At 41.9% G+C, this 9,844-nt stretch overlaps 1 non-coding gene across 1 annotated transcript; it reads left to right on the top strand.

The window, feature by feature from the left end:
• The first annotated feature begins 3,626 nt into the window (after positions 1 to 3,626).
• TRNAR-CCU lies at positions 3,627 to 3,699 on the top strand. The gene has a single exon. It is a non-coding gene; the product is annotated as a tRNA-Arg (tRNA).
• Positions 3,700 to 9,844: the final 6,145 nt, after the last annotated feature.

Raw genomic sequence — 9,844 nt, forward strand, 5'->3', positions numbered from 1 at the left:
AGCAAAGTTGCCAAGGACATTTTTCACTATTTCATACCATGTACTCTTTACGTAAATCTACGGGGAAAATGTCTCCCAGGTTTTCAGGTCAGAAAAGTACTTTTGCTTTAATCTCGTGCCTAAATCCTGTAATTAAGCAGATTCCCTCATTGCTTTGTTCCCCAGAATGTTCCTCAGAAATGCTGCTCTTCTGTAGTGCCTTCTCAAGGTGAAAAGGTAAATGTGTTTGTGTAATCTTACCCCTTGCTTTATTAAGTTAGTCTTTCTACCCTTATTTTCTACCCAACAAAGTGACTTTAAAAAAAAAATCAGTTTTTGGGCGCCTGGGTGGCTCAGTCGGTTAAGTGTCTGACATCAGCTCAGGTCATGATATCGCGGTTTGTGAGTTGGAGCCTGTCAGCACAGAGCCTGCTTGGGATCTGCCTCTCCCCAGCTCACATGCCTGCAATCTCTCTCTCTCAATCTCTCTCTCTCTCTCTCTTTCAAAAAGAAATAAACATTTTTTAAAAATTAGTTTTATGTCTTTGCATATATGTAAAACGTAACACATGAATGAGGGCATAAATATGTATTTTTTAAGATTTTATTTTTAAGTAATCTCCACACCAAACATGGGGCTTGAACTTACAACTCCAAGATCAAGAGTCCCGTGCTACACCAAGTGAGCCAGCCGGGCACCCCAGAGCATAAAATAATTTTGCCCCTTTTTACAAATATGAAATTTGAATGCCCTGATAAGGCGATAAGTTTAGGTAAAGGTGCTTTAGGGCTGATTAAGCCTATGATACCTAGCATTTCAGACTAACCTTTTGCATTTGCTGGCTAGAATCACAAGCACAGACTGGTTGAAAATTATTTTGATCCAACATTTGTATTAAATTCTTTTTGCATTCAGGTTTTGATGATATAATTCCAAAACATTTGGGTAGAAAGTAAAAGTTTCAGCTACCTTGGTGTGGGTCATTTTTATCTCTGCTTGTTTCCAGAGAAGGCAAACATTCAAAAATTCATAAGGGGCACCTGGCTGGCTCAGTCTTTTAAGCATCCAACTCTTGATTTTGGCTCAGGTCACGATCTCTTGGTTTGTGGGATCGAACCCCTGCGTCAGGCTCTGCGCTGACAGCACGGAGCCTGCCTGGATTCTGTCCCCCTCTCTCTCTGATCCTCCCTGCCCACCCACCCCCCCCCCCAAATAAATGAACATTCAAAAACCTTCAAAAAATAAAAAACAAACATTCACACATAAGTTTTAGTGTCAGTGTCTGCAAAAGGAAAGTCAGAATGCCACATATCCAAAGAAGGTTAACTCAGGACCCGGGAGACCCAGGTTCCAGTCTTGCTTATACTAAGACCACAGTGAGGCCTTAGCCTCTCCACATTTCCATTTCCTCAACCCCCTGAGACAAAGGTAATGCCTCCTGGGTTCTGCAGATCAATTGAGATAATAGATGTCAAAGCCCGTGCGGATTACAAAGTGCTCTACCATTATTAGAGAATGGCTCTCTGCGAGTCTGAAAGCATCTCATTGTACACAACAATACTTTATATACAAAGCTTCTGACTTCTCTTAAGCGGTGCAGGTCAGAGGAAGCATCAACAAACATCACAAGTCAAAAAAAAAAAAAAAAAGAAGTGCAGTGCCTTAGCATTTTGGCCATAAAATAAGGAAGAGAGGTGGTTTCCCAGACAACACTGCCCCCCCATTCAACCAGCCAACTTCTACTTTTTTTCTTGCGTCGTGCTTCTTAATGACTTTATTTTTATTGTGATAAAACAAAGAGTGCATAAAACGTGCCATTTTAGCCATTTTGAAGCGTACAAGTCAGGGGGCATTAAAAACAGTCACATTGTTATACAACTGTCACCGCTATCTCTTTCCAGAACACTTGCATCACCCCAGACAGAAACTCGGTACTCATTAAACACTAATTCCCCATTCAACCCCCATTTTTAAATTAAAAAAAAATTTTTTTAATGTTTATTTTATTTTTGAGACAGAGAGACAGAGCACAAATCGGGGAGGGGCAGAGAGAGAGAGAGAGAGAGACACACACACACACACACACACACACACACACACAGAATCCGAAGCAGGCTCCAGGCTCTGAGCTGTCAGCACAGAGACTGATGCGGGGCCTGAACTCACAAACTGTGAAATCATGACCTGAGCCGAAATCAAGAGTTGGACACTTAACAGACTGAGCCACCCAGGGGCCTCTGTAATGTCTCAATTTTAAAAAATGGTTTTGTTTTGTTTTTTCTTGCTTTGATGTTCGGACATAAGAATGTAGCATCAGAATTCAGCGCTGAGTTCGGCCTGTTGATAGGTTATAATCTCATGGTCTTGCCTCCCAGCACCCCCAGGCAGGCCCTGGCCTTGCTGTTTCCGTAGTGAAACTCTCTTTTTGACCAGGTTCCGTCCACTCTGAAGTATATGTGACCTGGGTCACACGGAGGACAACGTGAAACACTGTGGGTAAATCAATACAAACCCACTTGAAACACACATTCATTTATGAAGGCTAATACATTAGAGACAAATCAATTTCGGGCATAATTTATTCCTTGAGAATTTGTGTTATTTATTCTTGTGATGCTTGGTGACAGATAACAGGTACCTAGTAAGTGTATATGGAAAGAAATTCAGGGGCGCCTGGGTGGCTCAGTCGATTGAGCGTCCTGCCCTTGATTTCGGCTCAGGTATTGATCTCTCAGTTTGTGAGTTCAAGCCCCACATCGGGCTCTGTGCTGACAGTGTGGTGCCTTCTTGGGATTCTCTCTCTGTCCCTCTCTCTCTGCCCCTCCACTGCTCTCTCTGTCTCTCTTTCAAAAATAAATTTAAAAAAAGAAAAGATTCTTTTGCTGGACAGATTTTATAGTAATATCTAAATTTATGAGAAAGCTGGGAACTATGTTGGAAAAATGAAGACAGAAAAAAATGTTTAATGTTTATTTTAATTTTGAGAGGGGGAGTGCAGAGAGAGAGAGAGAATCCCAAGCAGGCTCCTCACTGTCAGCACAAAGCCCGACTAAGGGGCTCAATCTCAGGAACTGTGAGATCATAACCCAGGCTGAAATCAGGAGTCAGCCCCTTACCCAACAGAGCCACCCAGGAGCCCGAATTCCAGAGAAATGTTTATTATGAGCTTCTTATGTGCCAGATAATTATGCTGTTCAAGCCCATTGGGTGGTAAATAGACAAGACTAGAATTCCATCCCAGACATGGCTCACTTGAATTTCCATGTATTTTTCATTTCTTTTTATTTTCAAATGTTTATTTATTTTGAGAGAGAGAGAGAGAGAGCCAGCACATGGGAGCATGGGAGGGGCAGAGAGAGAGGGAGGGAGGGAGTCCCAAGGAGGCTCCTGGTTGCCAGCATGGAGCCCAGCATGAACGGCAAGATCATGACCTGAGCCTAAATCAAGAGTCGCTCCCTTACCCAACTGAGCCACCCAGGCAGCCCTATGTTTCATATGATCTCATATACTGAGATCACTAACCCCAAGCTCAAGTATGAGACAACAGAAGGCTATTCAATCTTTTCCTTTTCTGCAAAATGGCCAGTTGAACTTTTGAGCTCTAGATTGTAATCTGTATAGTAAGAGATGCAGGAAAGTGGGGGGCACCTGGCTGGCTCAGATGGCAGAGCATGTGACTCCTGATCTCAGGGTTGTGAGTTCAAGCCCCACGTTGGGCATAAAGCTTACTTCAAAACAAAACAAACAAACAAAAAAGACGTAGGAACGTGAGATGGATGGTGGATTTGAAATCAGGAAGTGATCCGAGATGCTCTAATCTGGTACCTCTCCTATATCCTGCTGAACGGCTATAAGTCAGGCTTAACGGGCTTCAACTTCCTCATTCTAGGAAATGATTTATGAGCACTTAGCATTATTAGTTAACATTTATTAACATCTAACATTGGCGCTAACACCCTGTGTTGGTGTCTTTCACAATTTGCTTCAACATGGCCAATAAGCAACTCACAGATTCTAGGGCAAAACCACCCCTCAGTCTTTGGAATTTATAATGGAAGATTATTAACAGGACTTCCTAAGACCTACCCCATCTGGAGTTATAACATTGGCATAATTTATGTACACCAACTTCTAAAAGGGGCTGGTGATAAAAAATAACATTAGCACATGAGGTAGAGAATATGGGGCATAAAGTATGTTAAGAAACAGTTTTGAGTTTTTAAAACATACATGTTTTAGATTGCCATTATTTAAAATATATGTTAATTTAAAAAAAAACAGAAGAGTACATTAGGTATTTGTTGTCATTATTACATCAGTTGAAAACATCTGGACTTAGCCAAAAATAGAAAATATGACATTAAACATATAACCCTAGAAATTTACGAGTTTAAGGACAGTGACACATTTTGCTCAAAAGGTCTTATACCAAGATGCCAGATTAGCTCAGCCTCTGGAATGTGTGATTGTTAGGTTGTAGGTTGTAGGTTCAAGCCCATGATGGGTGTAGAGATTACTTTTTTAAATATCTTTTTTTTTAAATTTATTTCTTTATTTTGAGAGGGAGAGAGAGAGAGAGAGAGAGAGCGAGCGTACGCTTGAGTTGGGAGAGGCAAAGAGAGGGATGAGAGAGAATCCCAAGCAGGCTCCACACTGTCAGCAAGGAGCCTCACAGGGTACTGAAACTCATGAAAAGAACCATGAGATCATGACCTGAGCCAAAATTGAGTGTCGACTGCTTAACCAACTGAGCCATCCAGACACCCCCCCCCCAAAAAAAACTAAAATCTTTAAAAAAGAGTCTTACACAAAAAATCAGAATTAACCAGTATGCTTGTAGTACCATATAACACAAAACAATCTTCATGTAATTTTTTTAAATGTTTATTTATCTATTTTGAGAGAGAGAGAGAGAGAGAGAGAGAGAGAGACAGAATCTCAAGCAGGTTCCATGCACAGCACAGAGCCCAACACAGGGCTCATTCCCACACCCACGAGGTCACGACTTGAGCCAAAACCAAGAGCTGGATGCTTAACAGATTGAGCCACCCAGGTGCCCCCTTCATGTAATTTTTTAAAATGATATTTGTATTTACAAGAGAATCCTTGTGGTTGTGCAATTAGTGTGGTGTCAGATATAACCCATCTTTTGTTGTATCTGCAAAAACCCAAAAGAAAGACTAATTGGCTATAGCCCTTTAGAGAAGACCTATCATGTGCCTTGCTTGCTTTGCTGAATCTTTTCTTTTCTTTCTTTCTTTATTCATTTATTTATTTATGTTTATTTATTTTTGAAAGACAGAGAGAGACAGAGTGCGAGTGGGGGAGGGGCAGAGAGTGAGGGAGACACAGAATCCGAAGCAGGCACAGAGCCCCATGTGGGGCTCGAACCCATGAACCATGAGATCATGACCTGAGCTGAAGTCGGATGCTCAACAGACTGAGCCACCCAGGTGCCTTGAGTCTTTTCTTTTAAATTGTAAACCTGAAATTCCTCCTCCTGAGAGGTGAAAGAAATGTCTTTGTTTTATTCAAATTCTCAGATTTAAAACACATTCCTTTTTTCTATTCATTATATTCCATGCCTCTATGTCTGCATGGCATAGATTGGACTACTTAGAACAGTACCATCATGGGGCACCTGGGTGGCTCAGTTGGCTAAGCGACTGACTCTTGATTTGGGCTCAGGTCATGATCTCACGGTTTTTGAGTTTGAGCCCTGCATCAGGCTCTGTGCTGACAGCTCGGAGCCTGCTTGGGATTCTGTCTCCCTCTCTCTCTCTCTGCCCCTCCCCAACTTGCTCTCTATCTCTCTCTCAAAACAAATTAAAAAAAAACAAAAAAAGGCAAAAAAAACATGGACAATCACTCCGAAGGGCTACAATGCCAATCTGTTTGTCAAATAGATGATCTCAAAACTCCAACAATATGGCAGACTGGGAGACCTGGCCGATGTGGGTGCCTTTTTTTGATCAACATTCTGGTGAAAGAAAGAAAGAGGAAAGAAAGAAAGAAAGAAAGAAAGAAAGAAAGAAAGAAAGAAAGAAAAAGAGAGAGGGAGGGAGAGAGAAAGAGAGAGGGAGAAAGAAAGAAAGAAAGAAAGAAAGAAAGAAAGAAAGAAAGAAAGAAAGAAAGATCACACACAGACACATACACTTGCAAGAATAAAAGGGAAGCACTAAAGTGTCAGAGAAAAGAGAGAACTTCAAACAGAGTAGTAAAAACATAACTTAAGGCCACAGAAACTCAGAAACTCAGAGGAACAGGAGACACCAAATGAGGCCGTAGCCCGTGGGTTCTTTTGTGCTACGACAGGAGACGTGATCTTGACCGTACATTACTGTAACTACAGCCGAGCCCTGTGCGTGCAGCGGCGTGTACCGTGAAAGCGGAGCGGGAGCCAGAAGAGCTCCACCCGCCCACTGAGAGACACAGCAGAGAAGGTTATCACCAGCCTACAGATCTGATGCACAAAAAAAATCTTGTGAAAACCAAAATGTCAAGACTGCACCATAAACAGATAAGAGTCCACATTTTCTTTTCCTTTTTTTTTTTTTTTTTTTTTTTAAAGTAGGCTTCAGGTCCAGCATGGAACCCAACACCGGGCTGGAACTCAAGGCCCTGAGATCAAAACCGGAGGTAAGATCAAGAGCCCAACGCTTAACCGACTGGTTCACCTCGGTGCCCCGAGAGTCCACATTTCTGTTACTCCTTGTCTACTCATTTTGGGGGCTGCTATAACAACATTACCATAGATCGGGTGGTTCAAACAACGAACATTTCTTTCTCGTGGTTCTGGTCCAAGATCAGGGAAATTGCAGCCAGGTTTTCTTCACATTCTAGTCTAACATATTTGTACTTCCTTGATTAAATTTCTCTGCTATCACAAAAAATTCAGTTAAGACTTGTACACATGGTAGCACCTTCTGGAAGTGATTTTTTTTTTTTTTTCAGGAAACTTAAAAAAAGAAGAACAAATTTTCTATCTGGCTCAACACAACGCAGAACAGGGAAAATATAAGAATGGACAGTCTCACATCTAAAATAATTCGGCAGAAAAAGGAGTCCAGAACCACAGAAGACCATGACAACCTGTCTTCTGTGAAGCCACCAAAAACTGGTGCCTTCACCAACGGTAAGGGACATGGAATAGGAGTTCTAGCAATTTTATGGAGATGTTAGAAAACCGTGGTGCTGTAGCATTCAAAGACTCTTTCTAGAATTGCAAAGAATATAGAATTGCACACTGAATATGAAACACTTTTACGATCTGATTCCTACAGTTATGTGGGTGATTACTTATAGACTCTGTTGCTAGGCTACATGGACTCCATGAAAAAGAAGTTTTCAAATGTGTTTAAACATTTCCGTAGAAATTCATTTATAGAGAAAGTCATTCTTTTCTCTTATGCTTTTGAAATATTTCATCTGAGCGGGACACTGTCTATGGGATGTGAGACATAAAAAAAAAAGGAGACAATTTCTTCCGGGACTTCTAATGTCTCAGTGGCTAAAAATTTTATACTAGAATACCTGTGCAGTCAAACTAATGTTAAGGCATAAATTAGTTACCTTAAAAAGTGAATCCCATAGTAGTCGTTTAGACTGAACGTAGAATAACTTAAGGATGTTAATATGGATTAGAAATACTTCTCCTTATGGTCAGAAGGGACTGTTACTATTTGGCAGCTATTTTTAGCATTCAAATCTCATCATTCTATAAAATTAGATTATAACAGTAGAAACAACATCTCTAAGCAAATCAGCGTTAGCAATATAAGCGTTCTGGAGTTACGGTGAGTATTTAATTGCTTGCGAGATTATTGCCAAAATATGGGGGATATTCTACTTCCCTGAGATGTGTTCCTGTTATTTATGAAATCCGGTCACTTATAAATATAACTAGCGCGCACTTTTCCTGTTTATACTCTGTTTACTTTCTCTGCCAAGGTTCTATTGCGTTTTTTTTGGTTATTGTTGTTGTTTTGCCACAAACAGCATTGCTACATCAATAATTCATTGCTTTTTATCATATTTTTTTCACAACATAAAACAGAAAGTTTAGTTGATTAGCCAAGCCTTCTGGTACGTCATCACAGCTGTATTCCAGAACATTCCTAGTACAGTTGGAAAAGGCAGCTTATAGAAGTTACCTCATTCCTCCCATCACAGGTAAACCACTAATTTAATCACACTTTTTGTACTAACTCTTTTCTTTTGAAAACTTTTAAAAAATATATTTATTTATTTATTTATTCTGAGAGAGAGAAAGAGAGAGAGAGCGTGCAAATGAAGCAGAGGCAGAGAGAGAGAAAGACACAGAATTTGAAGCAGGCTCCAGGCTCCAAGCTGTCAGCACAGAGCCCCACGCGGGGCTTGAACCCACGAACCACGAGATCACGACCCGAGCCGAAGTTGGATACCTAACCAACTGAGCCCCTCAGGCGTCCCTTTTTTTTTTTTTTTTTAAAGTAGGCTCCAAGCCCAGCATAGGGCCCAATGGCGAGCCCAACGCAGACTTGAACTCACAACCCTGAGATCAAGCCGTGAGCTGAGATCAAGAGTCATACGCTGAGCCAGCCGGGCGCCCCCTAATGTTCTTTTCAATAAAGGTGGATATTCCACGAAGCAGGGACTCACATGTAATAAATACCTTATCATGATCAGTGCAGTTACTTTTATAGAAATGCCTCGCTGTTGTTTTTTAAATTTTATTTATTATTATTTCCACTCTCCTCCCACCACCATTACTGTGTGTGTGTGTGTTTTTTTAATGTTTATTTATTTATCTTTGAGAGAGAGTGCGAGCAGGGGTGGGGCAGAGGGAGAGGGAGACAGATCTGAAGCCAACTCCAGGCTGCCAGCGCAGAGCCCGACGTAGGGCTCGAACTCAGCAACTGTGAGATGGTGACCTGAGCTGAAGTCAGACACTGACTGAGCCACCCAGGCACCCCCATTACTGTTGGTTTTTATTTTTTTTTTTAATTTTTTTTTTTTCAACGTTTATTTATTTTTGGGACAGAGAGAGACAGAGCATGAACGGGGGAGGGGCAGAGAGAGAGGGAGACACAGAATCGGAAACAGGCTCCAGGCTCTGAGCCATCAGCCCAGAGCCTGACGCAGGGCTCGAACTCCCGGACCGCGAGATCGTGACCTGGCTGAAGTCGGACGCTTAACCGACTGCGCCACCCAGGCGCCCCTACTGTTGGTTTTTAGAGGAGCAAGCAGCCAGCACTTTCTTCTAGCATAAATATTTCAGTAATTTGTTTCCTTTTTCATCTCTTCTGCGTTAAGTCAACTGAGTAGCACATTAAAGACCCCCCCAGACCCCAATCTGGATAAAGGATGACAATCTTGATGTTGTAATATGCTCCTGACTTTAAATCCGTATTCGCAATGGACGAAAAATCCAAATATCAGTTCAAGTTGCAGTAAATTTGTCATTGCTGCCAAAACCATACTGTCCTGCTTTGCTCAACTTTGTCACTGAGGGTCTATCATCTTACGGTTCCAGTCCTTCCGAGACTCTCGTTCACCTCCCGCTCACTGGTCCCTCCCTGACCACCTTACAAGATAGTCCTACAATGGTATCCCTTCCTGCCCGGCAGTTACACACAAAAAAACACTAAACATGAGAGTTACTGCCTTTCCTACAAGCATAGGTGGTAAGTCAGGGCGTCCGGGTAGCTCAGTCTGTTGAGCATCCACCTCGTGATTTCGGCTCAGGTCTTGATCTCACAGTTCATGGGATTGAGCCCCAAGCCGGGCTCCACACCGACAGGACAGAACTTTCTTGGGATTCTCTGTCTCCGGCTCTCTCTGCCCCTCCACCACTCGCGCACTCACATGCGTGCGTTTTCTCTC

The sequence above is a fragment of the Prionailurus bengalensis genome, chromosome B2 (genome assembly GCF_016509475.1).
Source record: "Prionailurus bengalensis isolate Pbe53 chromosome B2, Fcat_Pben_1.1_paternal_pri, whole genome shotgun sequence".
NCBI classification, from domain to species: Eukaryota; Metazoa; Chordata; class Mammalia; order Carnivora; family Felidae; genus Prionailurus; species Prionailurus bengalensis.